General features: G+C 37.5%; 1 pseudogene; it reads right to left on the bottom strand.

Moving 5' to 3' along the window:
• Window positions 1-7,772: 7,772 nt before the first annotated feature.
• LOC109117715 lies at window positions 7,773-8,347 on the bottom strand (annotated as a pseudogene).
• Between the last annotated feature and the right edge of the window lie 17,436 nt (window positions 8,348-25,783).

The following is a 25,783-nucleotide window of genomic DNA, read 5'->3' as shown; positions in this document are numbered from 1 at the left end:
TTATCCCGCTCCAACCCTAACTCAAAGATGAAGACTTGGTCTGTGGTACAGTATCTTCTCTGCTTTCCTTCCATTTCTGCCTCATATTAGTATATTGAGTCATTAACTCAGGGAAGTGGCTGTGTGAGGACAGGCAGAGGGGCAGGATGCTAGACACTAGAACTAGTCGGTTAAGGTATGGAGCTACAGCCATATTCCTCTACGCTCAATTCTACCTTCTGCCCTCTGTAGGTCTGTGACATTGAGAAAGTTATGTGTGCTCTCCAAGTTCTAGAATCTTCACTTGTAACATCAGGAGTACTGACTCCTACTTCTAGGGCATAAGAATTAAATGAGATAACCCATGTAAAGCCCTTAGCACAATGCCTGTGAAGGAAGATGAACTCAATAAATATTAGTCATTGTTATCTTGTGTTTATTTCACTACTCCAGAGACTGACAGCTCTCAAACATTTTGGTATCAAAAGCCACTTACATATACTCTTAAAAATTATAAAAACACTGAAGATTTTAACTGTAAAGATGGTATATATTTTTATATTTGATATACGATAATCAAATAAAAATATTTTAATTCATAAAAAGTGATAATTCTTCAATGACCAGTGATGTTGAATATTTTTTCATATGTTTATTTGCTGCTTTTACTTCTTTGTCTCAGAAATGTCTGTTCATTTCAGATCCCATTTTTGAATTGAGTTTTTATATTTGGGAGTCTGATTTTTTTTAAGTTCTTTATATATTCTAGATACTAGGGCTTCGTCTGAGCAACAGCAGATAAAAATTTTTTCCCACATTGTAGGTTGTCTCTTAGCTCTGTTAGTGGTTTCTCTTGCAGGGCAGAAGCTTTCCAATAAGATGAGATCCCAATTGTTGCTTCTTTGTGCTGGTTCCCATGCTACTGAGGTTTTGTTCATAATGTCTTTTCCTATACCAATATCTTTGAGAGTTCTACCTACCTTATCTTCCAGCGAGTTTAGTGTTTGTTTTAATATTTAGATCTTCAACCCACTTCTATTTTAGTTTAATGCATGGTGAAAGATTGGGGTCTAGTTTTAATCTTTTGCAGGTCGAAGTCCAGTTTTTCCAGCACCATTTATTAAAGAGGCTATCTTTCCTCCAGTGAGGATGGTTGGTTCCTTTGTCAAAGATGATGTAGCTGGATATGTCTGGAGTTGTTTCTGCATATTTTAATCTATTCCACTGATCCTCAGGTCTGTTTCTTTGCCAGTACCATGCTGTTTTTATCACAGTGTCTTTGTAGTATAGTTTCAAGTTGGGGATTTTGATATCTCCTGTTATGTTCCTGTTGCCCAGAATTGCTTTTGCTATTCTAGATCTCTTCTGGTTCCAAGAATGGCTGCTATCATGAAATCAACCAATAGCAAATGCTGGAGGGGTTTCTGAGAGAAAGGAACACTTCTCCATTGCTGGTGGGAGTCCAGTCTGGTGCAACCATTGTAGAAATCTATATGGAGATACCTCAAAAAACCAGGATTAGAGGTCCCATTTGACCCAGCTGTTCCTCTGCTGGGTATCTTCCCAAAAGATTTTTTAAAATCATTCCACAGTGATATATGCACACCCATGTTTATAGCAGCATAGTTTGTAATAGCTAAAACTTGGAAACAGCCCAACTGCCCATCCACTGGAGACTGGATAAAGAAGTTTTTTTTAAATAAAATGAAGTACTACTCAGCCATAAAGAATGAGAAACTAGAAACATTTATACCTAAATGAACATTGAAGCCATACTCAGAAGTCGAATAAATAGGACACATGTGTAAATATCAAACAGTTTCTCTGGTATGAGAAACTAAAAGTGTAAATAAGGATTGAAATGTATAATTGATAATGTGAAATAGGAAGAAAAGGTCTAAAGAAATAGGGGAAGTGGTAGGGTTATGGGAAAGGAAAGAAGGGGAAAGAAAAATGTAAGAAAAGGAAAAAATGGAAACAGTCTTTGTAAATAGGGAAGGGTGGAAGGGGTGAAGGGAGGGGAAGGGAATGGGAAAAATAAGAACCAAGATACATCATGTAAAGGCACAAAATCCCAATGATGAATGTAACTGTATTGGATACCTAAAATGTACCAATAAACTTAATGGGAATTTTTAAAATATTTTTAAAGTGGTAATTCAATAGAGAAATAACATTTTCAAAAATAAATTTGGTGGAAGAGTGGTGATACTTAATATTTTTGTGAATTTTCATGTCTGGTATAATATAAGACTCATAGATTCTCATCTATTTCTGCATTCACTCTGGTTTGAAAGCACAAATCATGCAGCCCCTGAAAGATTCCTTATATGCTCATAACAAAGTAAGTCCAGAGAAAAGGCAATTATGACCTTCATGTTATTATGGAAATAGTTATGACCTCATGGATTCCAGGAGATGCTGCACGGATCTACAGGCAGCTCTGGAACACAGTAGCAGCAGGGACTTTTTGATACCAAGATCAACAAGATAGAGTCACAAGTCCTAAGTCAGCTTATTGTCAGAATCTGAGAGGATTTTTTTTACAGACTACATGACCAATAGAATTTGACATGAAAACACAATTGGTGCAACCATGACTCCTGTCCTAACGCAGGGTATACAAGACAGGAAAAGACTTCATCCAAACCCCAAAATGTGCCCACTGATTCAGAAACTCAGACCTGAATCACACAAAAAGCCTGAACCCTTACTGCTCCACTATATAAATGAAACTCAGTTTTTGTGGCAGTTAGGGTAGCATGTCAGCTTGATTAGCTTTGGGATTCACCCATGGATTGGTATACCACATTTCTGGGTGTCTCTAAGTGGACCAGAAGGCATGGCTACTAAAATTGGAATCTATGTCTAGTCCCTCAGGTCTACCTCACTGGCACTGCTCCTCTGCTCTGCTTTCCAGCCACTTCAATTAAGCAGCTTTGTTCCACAATACTCTTCTACCATTATGCTTCTGCTGTGAAGGCATGGGCTGAACCCCCTGAAACTATGAGCCAAATTAAACCTCTCCTCCTCTAGGACATAACACTGGGTTACAACAATCCATCCCATACCTTCTACTAAAAAACTGTACATTACTGGAAGACATAACAACAACTCCAGATGTACTCAGCTACCTCATCTTTGACAAAGGAGCTGACCATCCCCACTGGAGGAAAGATAGTCTCTTTAATATATGGTGTTGGAAAAACTGGATTTCAACCTGCCAAAGATTAAAACTAGACCCTTATCTCTCACCATGCACTAAAGTTAAATCCAAGTGGATTAAAGATCTAAATATTAAAACAGAAACACTAAACTTGCCAGAAGATAAATTAGGCAGAACTCTTGAAGATATTGGCATAGGAAAAGACTTTATGAACAAATCCTCAGTAGCATGGGAAATAGCAGAAAGAATCAACAAGTGGGATCTCATCTTATTAAAAAGCTTCTGAGGGCCGGGGATTTAGCTCAGTTTGGTGACCTGCCTCACAAGCACAAGGACCTGAGTTCGATCCCCAGTACCCCCCCCAAAAAAAAGCTTCTGGGGGCTGGGGATTTAGCTCAGTGGTTCTGGCTCCTGCCTTGCAAGTGCAAGAACCTGAGTTCGATCCCCAGTACCCAAAAAAGAAAAAAAACCGCTTCTGCACTGCTAAAGAAACCATCAACAGAACTAAGAGACAACGTACAATGTGGGAAAAAAAAATTTTACCAGCTGCTTGGCAGACAAAGGACTATTATCTAGAATATATAAAGAACTCAAAACAATCAGCCCCCCCAAATGTAAAGACCAATTCAAAACTGGGCACGGGAACTAGCAGAAAGAATCAACAACTGGAATCTCCTCTTATTAAAAAGCTTCTGCACTGCTAAAGAAACCATCAACAGAACTAAGAGACAACCTACAGTGTGGGAAAAAATTTTTATCAGTTGCTCCTCAGACAAAGGACTACGATCTAGAATATATAAAGAACTCAAAACAATCAGCCACCCCCAATTGTAAAGACCCAATTCAAAAGTGGGCATCTGAAATGAACAGATATTTCTCAAAAAAGTAAAAGCAGCAAGTAAATATATGAAAAAATGTTCTACATCAATGGCCATTTGACAGATGCAGATGAAAACAACACTGAGATTGCACTTCACCCCACAAAGAATGGCTGCTATCAAGAAATCAAACAATAACAAATGTTGGTGGGGTTGTGGGGAGAAAGGAACCATTCTCCATTGTTGGTTGGAATGCAGACTGGTGCCACCACTATGGAAATCAATATGGAGATACCTCAAAGAGTTGGGACTAGAGGTTCCATTTGACCCAGCCATCCCTCTGCTGAGTATCTTTCCAAAAGAATTAAAAGAATCATATCACAGTGATATATGTGCACCCATGTTTATAGAGGCACAGTTTGTAATAGCTAAATCTTAGAAACAGCCCATTTGCCCATCAGTTGGAAATTAGATAAAGAAGATGTGGTTTTTCTATAAAATGGAATACTACTCAGCCATAAAGAATGATAAATTAGATTCATTCATAAGAAAATGGATACATTTTGAGGATATACTCCTAAGTGAAATAAGTAAGTCACACATGTGTAAATACCGAATAGTTTCTCTGGTGTGAAAAGCTATAATAGTACATAAGATCCTAATGAGATAACTGACTATGTGAAATAGGAAGAAAAGGGCTAAAGGTGTAGAGAAAATTGGAAGGGTAGGGGAACGGTAATAATGGAAAAGAAAAAAATGGAAATAAAGTGTTTGTAAATGGGGAGGGGAGGAGGGGTGAAGGGAGGGCATGGACAAGGGGAAAAAATGAGAACCAAGACCTGTCATATGAAGGTACAAGATCCCAATGATGAATATAAATGTACTGTATACCTAAAATGTACCAATAAACTCAATAAAAGAAAAAAATTGTACTTTAGCATAATAGTAGCTGGCTGTGCATCTCAGTAGATGTGCCTGGGGGAAACAGGAAGCAATCTTTCTGTTTACCCACTTGATATAATGAATGGCAAGGTGTGTACAAAAGTGTCAAACCAAGATTTTTACCCACATAATGGTCTGTCCAACAAGTTTTTTGTATGCTTACCTGAGCATCACAAGGGTAAAATATACCCAAGCACTCCTCTGTTATGAAAACATATATTTTATCATAATGGAATGTGGGTGTGTCTCACAGTAGCTGCACCTGGGGAAAGCAAAAAACCCATCTTGCATTCACCCACTTGGCAGATGAATGGCAAAATGGGTACAGGAGCTCCAAAGCAGCAACAGGGAAATTTTATCTATGAAATGCTCATTGCTAAATTTCTATGCATTTAGGACTTGTCTTTTTTTTTTTTTTTAAGTGTTCTTTGAGGGCCAGGGATTTAGCTCAGTGGTTCTGATGCCTGCCTTGTAAGCACAAGATCCTGAGTTCAATCCCCAGTACCCCCCAAAAAAAAGTGTGCTTCTGATTTTTCTGTTGGAGGTAGCCTAGTTCAGTACAATAGCACATAAAAAAACAGATTTGCAAGTTTTGATGGAGGTAAAAGTGAATCATCAGATTACTTATACATAGAGGATGAAGATGATAATGACTCTGACATCTGTCTTCTGAGCCAAAGTTCCTATGACAGTGAAATTGAGCAAGAACTGACTGGTACAGACTCAGGGAATGCAGACCTCCTTGACTCCAATGATGAAGAAAACAGTAGTGTGAGTGCATATTTGGCTCAATGAAATGTTGCAAAATGGTCACACAACCAAATGGAATGATCCAATGTTAGAACTAGGCCCAAATATATAGTGAGGATCTTAGCAGAAGTGAAACCTATCGGACAGAATGCAAACACTGCTATTCAATTTTGGAAACTGTAGCAGACAAAATGCTACACGATGTAAAATACACAAAGGCCGAAATACAAGTAAACATTCTGTATGCACCAATAGCCATGACACCTCACTAGCTGAACTGAAAGCATTCATAGGTCTGCTTTACTTATCAAGGATTTCTCATGGTAATCATAGGAGTGTAAAAGACTTATGGAACACAATGGGTCAAATATAGCATAAAATTTATGCCCTTTTACATGTGAAGACTTACACTTTCATTTTATAAATTTAACATGGAACTGAGTCACCAGGTCCTTATTCACATAATAAACTAAACAATGGTGTGAACAAACTTGTTATTCCCACCTCCCAAATTAATTAGAATGAGACATTCAACAGTTGGTTTACCAATTTCCAATCAATGTTACATTTGCTAATAGAGCACAAGTTGACCAACATAGGAATAGTACACAGAACAAAGCACAAATTCCAAATGAAATGTAATTTCAAAACAGAGAATTGTACATGATCCCAACAATGAATGTAACTGTACTGTATCCCTAAAATGTACCAATAAACTCAATTAAAGCTGGAAAAAAAACAGAATAGTCCAATCTTTGGATTTCAGAAAGATTTACAGTGCCCTCACATACAGCAAAAAACAAACTGGTACTGCTGGTGTCAACACTGTAACATGATGGAAACATTGATAGGGAAACCTCAACAAAATGGAAGTCTGAGATGGAAACTTTCTATTACAATACCAAAGGTAGTATAGATGTTATTGAGTTATGCAGCAACTATGATGTCAACTGAAACAAAGAACTGCCAATGTTTGTGTCTTATTCAATCCTAAATATGTGTGGCATGGTTTGACAGTTTACAAAGAAACAACAAGTACAAAATATCATGGTAAAATTTTCTTAGAGGATTGGGACTGGAACTCATAAGAGATCATTTATAACAGAGGAAAAACAAAATGTTTCTGCCCAGAGAACTACACAAAAAATTGCCAAGCACAATGGTGAGCTGACAGGTGAACAGGCAGTCATAGCATCACAAAAATGTATTACAACAATAGAAAAATCAGAGAGATGTCAACTGTTCCCAACAAGAAAAGACAGGAAAACAAAACATACATGCCATCAGTGTAAGCTATATTTGTGTATGGAACATGCAGTTTTCACATGTGAAGACTACCTTGGGTGTGATGGTTGAAGCATCACACAGAAGTGTGGTAGACTTCTGTTTATATTTACATTATAGTTCACTCAGGTTTTTATTTCTGATGTTATCTTTTAGGTTTTGTAAGCAAGTACACAGTTGATGTGAAAATGTTGATGTCTGATCTAAGCACTCATTACATATTTGATAATTTTAACGAACTTATTTTTCTCCCAAATGCACATTGTATGATATAGTAGAAATCTCTGACAAAACAGAGAGGTGACAAAAATGGCCTGCCACATAGAAAAGCTAAGCACATATGCTGTCAGTATATGCAAGACATGTGCATGGAACATGCAGTTCTTGTGTGTGAAGACTTCCTTGGGTGTGACAATTGAAGCAAATTTTTTTGTTGTAGAGTTCTATTGGTATTTTTTAGGGTGCTTTAAACAATTTAACTGAAATACCATATACTGATTTCCAATTATTTTGATACATCTTGTCCCCAAGGTGATTTAGAGGATCTTCAAGCCAATATAAATATTTCATAAATATTTGGCCAGCTGGGTATACATCTGCACAATACCTCACATTTTTCAGCAAGAAAAACACTGAAGAATAAAGACCTGACACAATTAACTGGGTATAATGAGAATCTGCTCCAAATATTTGTTTCTCTGAGGTAAAGGCACCACATACCTGTTCCATTAAGAAAACCATCCTTACAATACAGGATGATTTTTAATTTTTAAGTAGGATTTAGGTCCCTCAGCCAGTAATTAGGTTCTGCATGGCAGAGCTACATCCCCAGCTTATGTCATGAATTCATAAGGAAAAGATTCCAATAACTCGGGCTCCTTCCCTTTGGTTCTCACATAGTACGCTTCTCTGGGTGGGGCAGGCTGGCACTTCAGCTGAATCCAGGTCTCTTTCTCTTTGGCTTCCATCTTGTTCTGATCATTTTCCTTCATGTTTCAAGAAACTATCTTGGGGCCAGGGATTTAGCGCAGTGGTTCCACCGCCTGCCTTGCAAGTACAAGGACCCGAGTTCTATCCCTAGCACCAAAAAAAAAAAAAAACTATCTTGACTCTTTGAGTGTTTAATATGCTCAATAGGCACACAATCCTCTTGGCAAGTATCTTGCCCTTGATTGTTTACAACAATGCCAACAGCATGCTGGGTAACACTGTAGACTCTTCCAGTTTTGCCATGGTAACATTTGTGTGGCATTCCTTTTTGAACAGTACCCATTCCCTTGATGTCTACAATATCCCCATTTTTGTAAATTCATATGTATGTGGCCAAAGGAACAACTCCATGTTTTCTAAAAGGGCTAGAGAACATATACCGGCTTCCCCTCCTCTTTCCCTTTGTGTTCCTCATTTTGGCAAATTACTGGAAGATAGTGATTCCAGACAAAAGGCTTATTGATATTTTCATTGTAGTTCATACAGGAATTTATTTCTGATGTTATCTTTTAGGTTTTGTGAGCAAGTACAAGCTGATATGAAAATGTTGATGTTCATACTAAATGCACAATACATATTAATTTAATAATTTTATTGACATTTTATATTCCTGTAAACTACACATTGTATAATATGAGAACCTCCAGACAAAACAGCAAGACTAGCAGGTTGTCAAGTATGTCCTACAAAATGGCCAGGCAAGCAAAGTGCATGTGCTGTTACTGTAAGCAATATGTCTATATAGAACATACTATTGCATGTGTAAGGACTGCCTGGTGAGTTTGGTCTCACTTTGATCCCATTTGATTCTATCCCCCCATTTCTCCATTTTGGGGTGGTAATGTTTACCTGTGAATTTTTTTTTTTTTTTTTTTTTGAGACAGGGTCTCACTATGTAGTTGACACTGACCTGGAACTCACTATGCAGCCCAGGCTGGACTCGAACTCACAGTGATCCTCCTGCCTCAGCCTCTGGAGTGCTGAGATTACAGAAATGAACCACCATGCCTGGCTACCCTATGAATTTGTATGTTGGCAGTGTTTAAATTTCTTTTGGTTTTTACAGGAACTCACAGATAAGAGCTTGCCTTAAATCTCAGAGGCACCTCTTCAGCAATGCTGGAACTGTTAGGACTTTTGCAACTCTTCAAAGTGGACTAAATGCATTTTGCATAAAGAGATGCTCATGAGTTTTTTGAGGGGTCAGAAGCAGAATGTTATGGTTTCTATGTAGATGTTCCCCCCAAAGCCTTGTGTGGGACGTTAGGGAGGTGACTGGATCATGGGGGCCTGGTGTTCATCAGTAGGTTAGTCTACTGATGAGTTTACAGCTAAATATGATGTTGAAAGGCAAAAGCTGATCAGAGGAGGTGGGTCACTCGGGACATGGCCTGGAAGGTTTCTCTTCCTCCTCCCTTGCTTGCTCCTTTTCCTGGCTGTTGTGCCATTATCAAACCTCCTGTACCATACCCCTCTGCCATACTGCCCTGCCTTGGTGTCAGCTGACTATGGACTGAAATCTCCACAAACTGTGAGCCAAAATAAATGTTTTCTTCTTTAAAACTATGTATGTTGAGCATTGCGCTGCAGCCACAAGAAAGTAACTAAGACAGAAGCTTACCAGAAAAAGGAAAGACCCAAATCCATGCAATTAGAAATGAAAAAGATGAAACTACATCAAACACTCCCAAAGTCCAGAAGATTAATAGTAACTACTTCAAAAACATGTACTCCAATAAAATGGAAAATTCAGAAGAAATGGATAGATTCCTAGATATATATGAATTACCAAAACTTAACTCAGACATGGATAAACCAATGGCAGGCAAGGAAATTGAGGAAGTAATAAAAACCCTACCAATTAAGTAAAGCCCAGGAAGGATTCAATAGGGATCGATCACTGAATTCTACAAGACCTTCAAAGGGGATATCTAATGACAATACTGCTCAAACTCTTTCATGAAATTGAAGGGAAGGGATACTGCCAAAATCATTCCTGGACTCTACCTTTGCCCCAATTCCAAAACCAGACAAGGATTCAACTGAAAAATAAAATTACAGGCCAATCTCTTAGTGAACATACATGCAAAGATTAACAAGATACTGGCTAACAGAATGCAACAAATCAATAAAAAGACCATGCATCATAACCAATCCCAGGGATCCAAAGATGGTTCAACATACAAAAATCAAAAAATGTAAAATATCATATAAACAGAAGGAAAAAAATGACACAATGCTTTCAATAGATACAGAAAAGGCCTTTGACAGGGTAAAGGAGGAGCAAAATGTTGGGAAGCAGAAAGAACTTGTTCAAATGGGAAGAAGAAGAAGGGATTGGGGAGGAAAGAAAAAAGGATTTAAAAGATAAAAGAAGGAAAAATTAAAACATAGCTTTTGTAAATGGAAAGGGGAAGAGGAATTGAAGTGAGGGGAGAGGACTAGGAGGAAAAGAATTAAGATACATAATGTACAAGTAAAAATTCTCCATGATGAATATGATCATTATATATGGCAAACATATACTACCAAAAAATAAATAAAAATAAAATGCCTTTGACAAAATCCAACATACATTCATAAAAATCTTGAAGAAAATAGGTATAAAAGGACCTTATGTCAGTCTGATAGAAGCTATTTATGACAAACCTACCACCTCTAAAATTAGGAACAAACAAGGATTTTCATTATCAACATTCCTGTTCAATTTAGCCCTCAAAACTGTAGCCAGCAAATCAGCCATGGCAAAAAAATAAAAGGAAATGTATAGGAAAAGAAGGAATCAAGCTATCCTTATTTACATCATCCTTTACATAGAAGACCCAAAAAGTTTCAACAAAAGACTCCTAGATCTAGCAAATTCAGTAGGCAGCAAGATATAAAGTCAACCCCCCCAAAAAAATAGTATTCCTGTACAGCAATAATGAACTCACGAAGAACTAGGAAAACAACAGAATCAAGAAAAATTGAATACTTAGGAATTAACCTAAGAAAGGAAGTGAAAAACCTCTACAACAAAAACTACAGTTTCAATCTCTGAAAAAGGAGATTGAAGAGAACATCAGAAACTATGGGGCCAGACAGTTTGTAATAGCTAAAACTTGGAAACAGCCCATCAGTTGGAGACTGGATAAAGAAGACGTGGTTTTTCTATAAAATGAAATACTACTCAGCCATAAAGAATGAGAAATTAGATTCATTCATAGGAAAATGGATACATATTGAGAATATACTCTTAAGTGAAATAAATAAGTCACACATGTATAAATACTGGATAGTTTCTCTGGTGTGGAAAAACTATAATAGTACGTAAGATCCTAATGAGATAAATGACCATGTGAAATAGGAAGAAAAGGGCTAAAGGTGTAGGGGAAGTGGGAAGGGTAGGGGAAAGGGAATAAGGGAAAAGAAAAAATATGAGAAAATGAAAAAATGGAAATAAAGTGTTTGTAAATGGGGACGGGAGGAGGGGGTGAAGGGAGGGCAGGGACAAGGGGAAAAAATGAGAACCAAGGCCTGTCATGTAAAGGTACAAGATCCCAATAATGAATGTAACTGTATTGTATACCTACAACGGTACAATAATGTACCATTAAACTCAATTTTTAAAAAAAAAGAAAGAAAATATGGGCCGGGGATTTAGCTCAGTGGTTCTGCTGCCTGCCTCGCAAGTACAAGGACCCAAGTTCGATCCCCAGCACCAAAAAAAAAAAAAAGAGAAGAAAATATGAAAGACCTCTGTTCTTACATAGACAGAAACAATATAGTAAAAATGGTCATACTTTCAAAACTTATATGCAAGTTCGATCCCCAGTACAAAAAAACAATGCAGATTTAATGCCACCTCAAAATACTGACAGTATTACTCAAAGAACTAGAGAAAAAAAATCCTAAAATTAATATAGAAGCAGAAGAGGCCCACAACAGCAAAAGCAATCCTGGGCAACAACAGCAAAGCAGGAGGCATCACAATATTAGATTTCAAGTTATATTACAAAGGTACAGTGATTAAAACGTTTGGTACTCTCACAAAAACAGACACATGGATCAATGGAACAGGACAGAGAATGCACAAACAATTCCAGGCACATCCAGCCATTTGATCTTTGACAAAGGGGTCAAAAATATATGCTGGAGAAAAGAAAGCCTCTTTAACAAATTGTGCTGAGAAAACTGGCTGTCCACATGAGAAGACTGACTCTAGACCCACATTCTCACCATGTACTGAACTGAAATAGTAATTGTTCAAATACTGAAATATTAAAACAGAAACAATCTGCTGGAAGGTAAAATTTCTGAAGACTTAGCTATAGACAAAGACTTTCTGAAAAGAACCCCAATTGTACAAAAAATAACATCAAGATTCAATAAATGATGATATCAAATCAAAAAACTTTTCCACAGCAAAGGAAACATCCAACAGAGTGAAGAGACAACCATAAGAATAGGAGACAATTACTATCAGGTACTCCTCAAAGGACTGATATCTAGAATGTTTTTTAAAAACTCAAAAAATAGATCCCTCCAAAAACATAAAAGACCCAATCAAAATGAACACACATTTCTCAGAAGCAGCAGCATAAATGGCCAATAAATATATGAAAGAATATTCAATATCTCTGGCATTAGAAAAATGCAAAATAAAACACTGAGATTACATTCTACTCCAGAAAGAATGGCTATCATCAAGAAATTAAATAATAACAAATGCTGGCAAGGCTATAGGGATACAGGGAGATAGATCTTTTGCAAATGGGAAAGGAACCAAGAGACGGAGGGAAGGAGGAGACAGGGCCATAAAAGGAATTAAGATGTGCTACCTACATGTACCAACTCCCCACTATTAATGTAATTATGTATAGCAAACATGTACTAAAATAAACCTTTTTAAAATCTGAAACATTTAAAATCCTGAGCTTCATGAATAGTGACTTATTATCAATATATTTGCATAATTAAAAACTACAGATTCTAGAATCAGGATGTCTTAGTTCAAAACTACCCATTCTACCTACTAACATGGTGACTTTGGGCAAGTCACTGAACTTCTCTGCACTTCAGTTCTCACATCTGAAAAAATGAAGATGGCAACAATACATACCTCATTGGATGATGGTGAAGAATAAATGAAATAACCAACACGGAAAACTTGGGAAGATGTCTGTTCACTGCAAGAACTCAACAAATACTGGCTGTTACTTGCAGCTATTACCTCAACAGTGTGACATCTGTGATATTATCACAGGAGTACATTCTGTACTTATAGATAACCTATAAATAGGAATAAAACTTGGAATTATAATGGAAATAATTGATAAATGTGTTTTAAATCTATCTACATGTTGTGATGGTTAATTTTGGTTGCCAACTTGACTGGATTGATGGGATGCCTAAAAACACACTTCTGAGCATGCCTGTATGAGTGTTTCCAGAGAAGACTACTGTGTGAATCAGCAAACTGAGTAGGAAAGACCCTCTCTGAATGTGGATATCATCCAATAGGCTGGGGGTTCAGGTGGAACAGAAAAAGATGGGAAATGTGTGTGCAATCACTGGATCCATCTTAAGAAAGTATGGTTTTTGCTGTTGCTGTTGCTTATGGATCAAAACTCCAGATGATTCACAGAATTGCACCAGCCAATCTCCATTTGGCTTTCAAGCTGTTAGTCTTGAACCACAGTTGTATCATTAGTCCCCCTTCTGAGGCTTCCAGCTTCATACACTGAGAAGCTACCAATTTCTCTAGTTCTCTAGTCTACAGACAGCGACTGTTCAGCTCTTGATCATATAAACCAATCTAGAAATTTCTACATATACATTTGGCATTAATAAATTAATCCAGCACAGAGTACATATATGCTATTAATCCTGAACCTCTAGACAAACCTAATTCAATAATCAAAAGATAATTGATAAAAATGAGAAAAATATCCCAATTCATATTACAGATATTTTTCTCAATGCATAAAGAACTCATAAGTCAGTAAGAAAAAGATAAAATAAGCAGATTATGAACAAACACATAAGTGACTTTAATATATGTCAACCTCATGCATATTTTAATATATACATTAAATATCTTCTAATTGGGAAGATCTAAAAGTTTGGTAAAGTACTGTGTAACATGAAGGTAAGATGAACTGAGCATTTCCATTGTCAATGGAAATGAGAATTTATATAATGTGTGAGAGTAATTAGGCAATATTAGGCAATATTTATCAAATTTTAAGTGCATATTTTTGACAACTCCATATCTTATAATTTATCCTACGTCTAACTTTGCTTATTTGTGATATAACCACATAAAATGATTTGCATATTCCACAGATATGGAATTAGAAATAAATTATCTAACAATAAGAGAATGAACACATTCAGTGAAGACCAAAACTGGCAATCTATGAGCAATAAAGAGGAAAGAGACAGCTCTACATGTACTATTATAAAATGATCTCCATAATACATTTAATTTAAAAAGAAAGGTTCAGAGACTAGTCACCGGAACAAAATACCCAACCTCAAAACTTAAAGAAGGTATGGCTTAGTTGGCTTACAGTTATAGTGGGTTCAGTCCATGGCTGGCTGACTCCATGGAAGAAATTTCATGATGGAAAAGATGAGAAAAGATGCCCATACCACATCGGTCAGAAAGCAGAGAAAAAGAGACATTAGGTACAAAAATACACCTATATAGATCATGTCCCCAGTTACTTCTTTCAATGGGGTGCCACCTCCTAATAATACATGCAGCTAAGAACCCATTAATAAATTAGTTGACCAAGGAGTATAGTGCCCCCATGGATCCAATCACCTTCCAAAAGCCCTACCTTTGAATACATAACTTTGAGGAACATTTAAAATCTAAACCCTAACTTTATCCCTAGCCTCCAAGTCTCAAGTCCATCTCATTATGTGAAATTCATTCCATCCATCCCAAAGAACTTCCCTTCTTTACAATTCCAGCATTTTTCAAAACTCTGACTCTCCTCTGAGATTAAAACAATATCTTAGCTATGAGCCTATGTAAAAATTAAAAACAAGTTATATAATGCCAAGGTACAATACCACAGTGGAAACATTTCCATTCCAGAAGGGAGAAATAGAGGAATAGAAAAGAATAGGATCAAAGCAAGACCAAAACCTAGCAGGGCATACATTACAGCTTGTAGTTCCCTGTTCACCATCTGAGACACATGGTGGTGAACTGTAATTTTTAGAGGGCTTTGGCAGTCCCATGCCCATGTACTGGTTTGCAGCCCATGTGGCCTCTTGGGCTGGATCCACTCATGGGCTGCAACTTTCCTTTGCAAACATTCGACATTCCTCACATCTCCAATTTCCTGGGGTCTCCACTGCACCTTTGGCTTTGTTCCCACAGTTTCACACACTGACCTCTGATAAGGGTTCTTGTTTGGCACTCCAGGCCTTCCTTTGAAATCTAAGGGGAAGCCTCCCTGCAATTCTTGCACTCTGCATGCCAGTAAAACCAGCATCATGTAGATAACACCCTGGTCTGCTAGAAGTAGGAATGGTAATCAGGTCTCTTTGGACTATAATTGAAGCAAACTTTTAAATTACATAGGTAATCACAGCAAAAACCCCACTTCTCCTGTACTAATTTCTATGTACATTAGCTACTTTCCCATCTTTGGAACAAAATACCCAACATCTGAAACCTAGAGGAAAGGTTTATTTGGCTCATGGTTCCAGAGAATTCAGCTTGTTTTTAATTCCCTTCCCCTTTGCTCCCCACCCCCTTTTCCTCTGGTCCTATCAACTTTCACACACTTGTTGATATTGTCTTAGCTCATGTTATGGCATATGCTTACACTGACTGGAGTTATTAGAATCTTATACATGGGACATCTTCATTCCTCTCATATCCCCTTCCCCTCCTCCTCACCCTTCATCCTTGTTCCCATGGACAACTTCCGTACTGGATGAGATCTGTCCCCTTGTCCCTTTTTATCTATTCTTTATCATTTTGTTTATTCTTTGCCTCAAATGAGAGATACTATTATTGTATTTAAGTGTGTGTGTCTTATTTCACTATTATATTTTCCAGGTGCATCTATTTTCCTACAAATGCCTCAAATTTGTCATTCTTTACAGCAGAGTAGTATACCATTACATATAGACAACACATTTTATTTATCTAATCAATTGATGCATATACAGGCTGCTCACAGGATATAGCTACTGCAAATTGTGCTGCCATAAACATGTATCACTGCAGTATAATGACTTAAGCTCTTTAGGGAAGATACCTAGCAAAGAAATAGCCAGATCATATGGAATTTCTAATTTCAATTCTCTGTATTCTCAAATTTTTTTGAAACAAGACCTACAAAGTCCCATTTCACTGACATGGGCAATATTTCCTTTAAACCTTCAGGAGATGTTTATATGTTCCTAAACAAGTGTGCTCCCAAAAGGAGCTTCCATAGCTCTGTCAAGCATTGTGGGACCTGTTTCTCCACTGAAATCTGCTGCTTCCCTGCAGTCACCAGCAGACATCCCTAGAGCAGTGGTGGAAAATCTATGGCATGCTTGATACACTGGCTATAATCACTGAAAGCTCTAAAAGGTTCACCATCATTGCCCTAGAGCCTTTTCTGTAAGAAAGCTGCATAGCTAGAGAAGGCAGAGCAAGTGCCACTCTCACTCTCTGTTTCCATTACACTCTATGAGGGGACTCTCACCATCCCAGATTTTGTTGAACTTATGAAGCAGTGCTTCATATTTGCTTCCAGTCACTCTTCTCTCCTCAGATCTGAATGTAGATAGAACCAGAATAGCAAATAAAGCTGGAGCAGAGACTTCTGGGAAGATGGCAAAGCACTAAGCAGAAACAAATCAATCTCTCCAAGATTCAGAATCCATACACTGGAAAATAAAAAATAGGGGAAGAAAAGGAGGGAAGTGGATCCCTGGGACCCAAGAAGGATCTGAAAGGGAAATTGGAAACCAGAAAAAGTAAAGAGATAGATCTCAATACAGAAAAAGGAAAGGGCAACCTCCATTTTCTCCCTGGCTCCTGACCTGTGGCAAGAGAAAGGAAGACAGAATCTACAAAGAGAGAAAATGAAAGCAGTGACTGCAGAGGCCTGTTGGGAGAAATGCACCAATGGAATGAGGGGAACAGTGGATGTTGTGAGCTACAACAGCTGGTGAGTGCCTCCAGTCCAAGTAACTGCAATGTCTCCTGGAAACAGTGCCTATGGAGGAGCCAGCTGAACCCAGGACTCAGAGTAGCTGCGGGCTGGCTTCATCGCAGGGTTCCCAGTGTTAAAAACCCACAGTAACTGGGTGAGAGAAAACCATGGGAGATATCCAGGGTCAGGCCAGAGAGACACAGTGTTATAAGCTAAACAACCCAGACCCCAACCCCAAAACCAGAAGCCAGGATCAGTCTGAACTTCTGTGCATTTTTTTTTTTAAGAATAGAAAAAACTTATTAAGGAAAGAACGTTTCTGAGAGAGACAGAAGGGGAACTGGAAAGGGGACTGCCCACCCATCCCACTTTTCAAAGATGTTTTATACAGCCAAGCCATGTGATGAGGTGGGTACAAAGTGGGACAAAACTATTAAGACCCAATGGAAAATTACCAGGTGGGCATGAGGTGGGGCAAAACTATGACCAACCAGTAAGATTACAAATACAGTCACCCAGGTAATATTGATTAAATAGGGCTCAAATGGGTGAGCAAGTCACATAGCAAACATATACAAGGATTTTCAGTAAGGGTGGGGGTCAGGGATATTTCCTGGAAAGGCTGGGCCAAGACCTTGGTTCCCCCGCCACCCAGGTGATTGAAACCTATTTAGAATATCAATCACTGCTATTTATCCCCAGGAGAAACACAGGGTATAGTAGTTTCTCTCTTTGTACAATTCTGGCCTTCAGTGAATGTGTCTTGATTGTCCTCCGTGTTGGCTCCTTACTGTGTTGGCTCCTTGAGGGTTGGCTACTTGAGGGTGGCCCTGGCTAACTGCCTACAAGTTATCTAATTAACTTACCTATGTGCGATATTCCCTCCTCTGAAGAAGTATCCCTAACTGCTGTGAGGGGGAAAAAGGCAGACAGCTCTGGCTACTTCCAGCTGAATAGGGTCATAGTTGTGAACAGCAATTACTCTACAGAGGGTCTATTTAAAGACCTTTGATAGGCACCAGTCATTGTCATCTGGAGGAGACAATGCCAAAGAAACAATTAAGAATGCATGGGCCAAATTACAAGGTCAGCAGGATTACTATGAACATAGCCCACAAAGAGGATAAGGAGATGGTCCGGGAGACTTCAGAATGTAACATAGAAGTCATATAATTTAGCAGTTATGAGCTGTTTACAAGGTCGATCTGGTGGATTCTGGTAAAAGTAGTCTAGCACATTTGTCATTGGTTCCATTTGTATGACCACTTGGAGTTCGGCAGCCTCAAAGATGTAGATCTTGTAGAAAAGCTTCCCTCATTTCCTGGATTCTTTGTTGACCTTGACAGGGCCAAAATATTGGCTATCTTCATAGCCCAGTTTTCTTTCTAATTTTGGTCTCCAAACATTCTGGAAGCTTTTTCTTGAAATCCAGCAGTCATAGAGGAGTGAAATACCTTGAATTAAATACTGTTGAGAACTCTGTCCAGGCATCTTGGTGGAAGGCCTCCAAAATGATATAGAGGGAAGAGAGTAAGTCCCAAACCTACTAGATATCCAAAACACAAATTTGTGTTCTCTAACATAGAAGAATGAGTTATAGGAACAACAGAGGTTAAGAGTATGGAAATGTTGAGGGAAAGGAAGCTTCTAGGAGACAGAAGGGGGGCTGGAAAGTGGGTTGCCCCAACTTCTGTGAATTTGGAAAGTACCAGAACTGAAGCCTTGCCCTAATACTGCCAGCTTGCTGGGATTATACAGCACCCCACCCTAATCCTACTGCAGACCTGCTGGGATGATCCAGCATGGATCTGGGCTCCGACTGCCTCCTTTTTCTACCAGTGAGAGCAGAGCCACAGACTGAATTGGACACTACCACAAAATGGTACGTCCCAGAAGATAATCCAAGCTTGAAGTCACAGAGAAATTTCTTTTTCTTCACTTTTGGGATTGGGGGGGAAGGTTGTTTAGTTTTTGTTTTCATGAGTGTGAACATTTTTAGTTTTTGTTTTGTTTTTGTTGTTCTTTTGTATTTTCCTTCCATCTTTTTCACCAGTTTCTCAGGGCTTGGGTAATCTTTCTTTGTCCTTCAACATTGCTTCTAATCTCTCTCTCTCTTCTCTCTTGTTTTTTTCCTGTAACTTTTGTGAATTTTCTCCCCTTAGAATAAAATCACTACTGAATGAAAATTTACTGTATATAGTTTTCCGATTTGTCTTAGATTTTATTATATAAATCTTTACCAGTCATTAAAGACACCAAATTGTTATCACAATTTGTCATTTTACTGTCTTCTTGATGCTGCTATTACTGATTGTATTACTTCAGCCAAGGTGACATAGTTGTTGTGATCAACTGATCTTCCTTGTATACCAATAATAGATTGTCTGGAGATCATAAACAATACTATAGTCCAGTACTAAATAACTGGGTGCTATGCCAAACAAGCATAATTCCCATTTAATAAACTGAAACTTTCATCCCTAATAAGTTGAAGTAAGATCCCAGGAAAGACTCAAAAGCCATAGGCCAGCTATACATTGTAGACATCACTGAAAAGTAGTCATTTCCTAAAGATGTCTTGAGACCAGTAATAAAGCTACCTACCATAAGTAATTTACAAGCCTTAAAACAGAAAACAAATAAACAAAAAACAGAAAATGAGAACACACAGAACCAAGATGCAACCCATAACCCCCTACTCACCCAAGACAAATCAAGGGACCACTGAGCTGGGAAAAATCAAAAGCCATCCACCTAGATTTCATGAAATGGTAGCAGCAGAAGTAACAAAACAGATGACTACATATCTTGACAAAACCAAAATGGGGATAATTAAAGACACGATGACCATGGCAAAGGAAATGATTACTGAATCTAGAGTAGATAGAATAAAATTATCCCATGCATATGATCAGATAATAGTGGGATGAAATTGGAAATCCATGGCAAAAGAAACTACAAAAAATTGTGTAAATATATGAAAATTAAATAACACCCACCAGAATAACCAATGGGTCATCAATGAAATTAAGGAAGAAATTAGATAGTTTCTACTAAACAATAATTGTAATGGCATACAAGAACTTACGGGACACAGTGAAACAGTCCTAAGGGGGAAATTTATAGCAGTGAATTCCCACATCAGAAAAAATAGAGCAAGCTCAAACAAATAACCATTGAACCTCAAGGATCTAGAAAAAGCAGAGCATGTTAAACCCAAAGTATGTAGAAAGGACTTTTTTAAAAATCACAGCAGAAATTAATGTAATTGAGACTAAGAAAACAACACAAAGAATCGATAAATTGAAGAGTTGGCTCTTTGAAAGATTCTATAGACAAACCCTTAGCCAATCTTAACAAAAACAGGACTCAAATCTGTGCAATTAGCGATGAAAAGGGTGAAATCATATTGGATTCTGAAGAAAGCCAAAAGACCATCACTACCTACTTTGAGAACCTGTACTCTAATAAGATGGAAAACTCAAAATAAATGGACAGATTCCTATGTACATATGAATTGCCAAAGCTGAATCATGAAGATATAAAAATTCTAAATAACATAATGTCAGTTAATGAAATTGAAGAAGTAATAAATAAAACTAAGAACTAAGAAAAGCTCAGATCCTGATGGATCCAATGATGAATTCTATAAGAACTTTAGAGAAGATCTAATGCTGCTACTCCTCAAACTCTTTAATGAAGTTGAGAGGGAAGTAATACTCCCAAACTCATTCCTGGAAGCAAGCATTACCCTGAAACCAAAACCACAGAAGGATCCAACCATAAAAGATAATTATAGGCCAATCTCCTTAATGACCATAGATACAAAAATCCTCAATAAGATCCTTGGAAATAGAATGCACACATCATCTAAAAGATTACATACCGCAACCAAGTAGGATGCATTCCAAGGATGCAGGGATGGTTCAACATACACAAATCAATCAATGTAATACACCATATTAACAGAGTCAAGGACAAAACCATATGATCATCTCACTTGATCTTAGCCAAAAGGCTGAGAAGTGATCCCACATGATCATTTCAATAGACACAGAAAAAGGATTTGACAAAGTCCAAAATAAAATTCGTAACTTTTTTGAAACCCTAGAGAAAATTGGAATAGAAGGTCCTTAATTCAATCTGATAAAGTCATCTACAACAAACCAACAGTCAACATCACACTAAATGATCAAAAACTGAAAGCTCTCACTCTAAAATCAGGAACAGGATTTGGATGCCCACTATAACCACTCCTGTTAAATACAGTTCCAGAGACATCAGCCAGAGTAATTAATAGAAAAAAATGAAAAGAATATGGACAAGAAAGACATTAAATTATCATTATTTGCAGATGACATGATACTTTACCAAAAGACTCCTAAAATTAATAAACACATGTGACAGTACAGCAGGATACAGAGCTCACATTCAAAAATCAATAGCATTCCTGTACATGAATAAGAAACTCACTGAGAGATTAGGGAAATAACACTTTTCAAAATAGCGTCAAGAAAAATGAAATATTTAGGAATCAGTCTAACAAAAGGAACTGAAAGAGATTGAAAACTACAGTACTCTAAAAGAAGAGATTGAAGAGGATATCAGAAAATGGAAAGATATCCCATTCTTGAATAGGCTGAACTAATATACTTCCAAAACTAATTTACAGATCCAATGCAATCCCAATAGCATATCAATAGCATATCTCACAGAACGGGAGCTTTCCTAAAATTCATATGGAACCAGCAGAAGAGATCTAGAATAGCAAAAGCAATTCTGAGCAACAGAGGCAAGGCAGGGGGCATCACAATCACCAACTAGAAGTTATACTATAAAGCTACTTTGATTGAAGCAGCATGGTACTGTGAAAAACAAAAAACTAAACAAACAAACAAAAAACAGACACAAGGATCAGTAGCACAGAATAGAAAATACCAAAACAACTCCAAGCACACCCAGCTATGTTATCTTTGACAAACACTTTCACTGAAGATAGCTTAATAAATGGTGCTGGAATAACTTGCTTTCTGCATGCCAAAAATTGAACCTAGATCCATCTCTGTCACCATGCACTAAACTAAAATAGAAATGGATCAAAGATCTAAATATTAAAACAGAAACACTTAATCTGCTGCCAGATAGAATGGGTAAAACTCTTGAAGGCATAAATGTAGGCAAAGATTTTATGGACAAAACCTGATCACAAAGGAAATATTATAAAGAACAACTGCATTTACACCAAATTTAAAAACCTTTGTACAGTAAAAGAACCACCAATAAAAAGAAAACCCACAGATTGATTACAGAAACTAAAAAGTATTCTCTAAATAATGAAAAAAAGAATAAGATAAGACTACAAGAGCAAGAAGCAATTTAAATATGTTCAGGGACCATTTTCATCTCCAGAATTAAGGATTATTTTAATGTTACATCATTGCCTTTTCTCTTTTACTTTCCTTTTTAGTTTTATTTTAGAATTCCCTATTTTTAATGTTCATACAGAGATGTCTTTAACTGAAATACCGAATAGTTTCTCTGGTGTGGAAAACTATAATAGTACACAGGATCCTAATGAGATAATTAATAATGTGAAATAGGAAGTAAAGGGCTAAAGGTGTAGGGAAAGTGGGAAGGGTGGGGGAAAGGTAATAAGGGAGAGGAAAAAAATATGAGAAACTGAAAAAATGGAAATAAAGTGTTTGTAAATGGGGAGGGGAGGAGGAAGTGAAGGGAGGGCAGGGACAAGGGGAAAAATGAGAATCAAGACCTATTATGTAAAGGTACAGAATCCCAATGATGAATGTAACTGTATTGTATACCTAGATTGTACCAATAAACTCAATAAAAAGAAAAAAAGAAAACCCACAGAATGGGAAAAAATTTTACTATTCCTTGACAAAGGGCTAACATGTAGAACAACTCAAAAATATCAGACTCCCCAAATTTAAAGACCCAACCCAAAAATGAGCATCTGAAATGTAGAGACATTTCTCAGATAAAGAAGTACAAACACCAAGTAAATATATGAAAAAATGCTCCACTGGTCAGTCAAGAAATGCAAATTAAAACACTGAGATTCTATCTCACTCCAGAAAGAATACTTATCATCAAGATATCAACCAATAACAAATGCTAGTTAAGCTATTGGGAAAATGGAACCCTTCTCCATTGCTGGTGGGAGTGTAAACTGGTATAATCACTATAGAAAGCAGTATGGAGATTCCTCAAAAAACTGAAACTACAGGTTCTGTTTGACCCAACTATTTCCCTCCTATCTTCCTAAAAAGTGTTAGAAGTATCATATCACAGACTATATGCATACCCATGTCTACAGCAGCACAATTTATAATAGGCAAATCTTGGAAATAGCCTATATGCCCATCAATAGATGAATGGATAAAGAAAATGTGGAATTTATATACAATGCAGTACTGCTCTGCCATAAAGAATAAAACCATAATGTTAAGTAAAATAAATTGGACACATAAGTTTAAATATTGTATTGTTTCTCTTGTGTGAGAAACCCAAAGGGTAAATAAGGAGCGTAATGGAGGATACATATTGGGAAGTAGGAAGAGCATGTTCAAATAGGAAGGGGAACAAAGGAGAGGGGAGGGGGAAGGGAAGAAAGGTAAAATGATAAAAAAGAGAGTACAAGAAAAGAATGGAAACAGCTTTTATAAATGGGGAGAGGAAGAAGGGTTGGAGGGGAAGGGAATGTGGGGAAAAAAAAGACTCAAGATATATTGTGTACAGGTACAAATTCCCTACAATGAATGTGACCAATATGTATAACAAATATGTGCTAATAAAGTTAAAAATATTAGTAAAACAAATTCAATATTAATTTAAAAGAAAATATGCCATAAGAAAATAAGGCCAGACCATTTCATACTCAGAATCCTCTCCTTCTGGGATAACTGGCTCTTTGCTAATGATGTATCTATTTTCCCCTTAATCTGTAATCTTTACAACACTGTTCCAATTAAGAATTTTTCTATATTAATGATAGAAAAATCTGGCCAAACTGGCTAAAATTTTTAAAAAATGGAATGTTAGTTGATACAGTGTATGGTAAGATGAATTAGCCTCAAGTGTGATCAGAACAAGGGTTCATGTGACATAAAGAGAGCCTGAATTTTCTGTTTCCTTGCTATAGAAGTCCTGTATTGATCCTCTTTTCCAAGATCTTTCCTCATGGTTATAGCACGGCTGCAATTTTGGGGGTCTTCTCTTCTCCAGTTCAATTCCAATAGAAGTCTGATTACCTGAAAGTTCAGAACAAGAGCCTAAGAAATGAGTTTCTCTAACCCATATCTTTGGGTGAGTCACAATGGCTAGGAGGGAGAGTGTAGAGTGGCTACCCTCCGGCACATATTTTAGGGCCATCAATCTCACCAGAAGTACATGAACAGACAAGGACAAGGGCTGGATCCCAAAGCAAATCAGATTAGTGTTACCAAAACAAGGTAAAGTCTAAGCAACAGAGGTAGTAAATGCCCACAAGAAATGAGGTCAACATTATTCCCATTGAACAGATGTGGAAAATGAAGGTTCCAAGTGTCAAGCAATTTGCTCCTAGTCACAAAACTGGAGAATGTCAGGGGTTCAACTTAACCCTGTTAATGTATATAATAAGACTGAAAAATGTGTGGATGTTTTCTAGGCAGACTGAAGGCAGTGCTCTAATCAAAGATTTTTAAGTACACCAGAAGTACAAGTTGAGGGAGCAGGGAGCTCAGAGAATTTCAAGTTACAACTTGGATATGCCAAGTACAACAGTTTGGATATTAAATGACCCCCCCCCAAAAAAAACCCCATGTGGTTAAGGGCTTGATGCTATCGGGAGGTAGAGAAAGATTTAAGTGGTGGAACCAAGAGGGAGATCTCCAGATCACTGGGTGCATACCCTTGAGGGATGTGTCTTTCCTTCTTCCTCTAAGGTTTTTGGCCATGAGATGAGCGAGCTTTGCTCTACCACACAATTCTTGCAATGATATGCTGCCTCACTACAGGCCCAAAAGCAATTCCTCCTATTGATTATGGACTTAAATCTTTTAAATAATGAGCCAAATAAAACCTCTCTTTTCAAGTTCATTATCTCTGGTATGTAGTAGCTATAACAAGCTAACATACCAAGTTGTAAGTGAAGAGCTCAGGTTCTGATATCAGATAGGTCCAGACTCAGCTATTGACCAGCTAGGTGACAGTGGTCAAGGACCTATATGCTCACCTTTCATCATTTTTCATGCAGCAACATACAGCTTGGGGGAATGAGTATGACTGCATATATAAAGAAGCTGGGGCAGTGCCTAGCATAGAGAAGCTCAGAAAATGCTTGATGTCATAGTTCTAATGATAAGGGTCACATGATGCAATTATGGGGAAGATGATGGGGAAATAAACTGTGAAATTACCCATGGGTCAGATCATGCTAAGGATTCCAGCTTTTATCCTCCCAGAAATAAAGGTAATGGAAGGATTGTGACTGAAGGGATAGCCTGATCAACGGTTTATTTTAAAAGATAGAAACGTGAGCTCTCTCCCCTCATGCAAATCAGGAAGAGGAAGCATCCTCACCAGATGCAAAACTGTCAACGACTTGAACTTCCCAGCCTCCAGAAATATGAGAAAGAACTGTCCTTTGTTTAACTGGTCATTCTATGGTATTTGGTTACAACAGCAGAACTAAAACA

The sequence above is a fragment of the Fukomys damarensis genome, unplaced genomic scaffold (genome assembly GCF_012274545.1).
Source record: "Fukomys damarensis isolate Sample0158 unplaced genomic scaffold, DMR_v1.0_HiC HiC_scaffold_15, whole genome shotgun sequence".
Classification (NCBI taxonomy): domain Eukaryota; kingdom Metazoa; phylum Chordata; class Mammalia; order Rodentia; family Bathyergidae; genus Fukomys; species Fukomys damarensis.
This window is presented reverse-complemented; position numbering and strand designations above follow the sequence as displayed.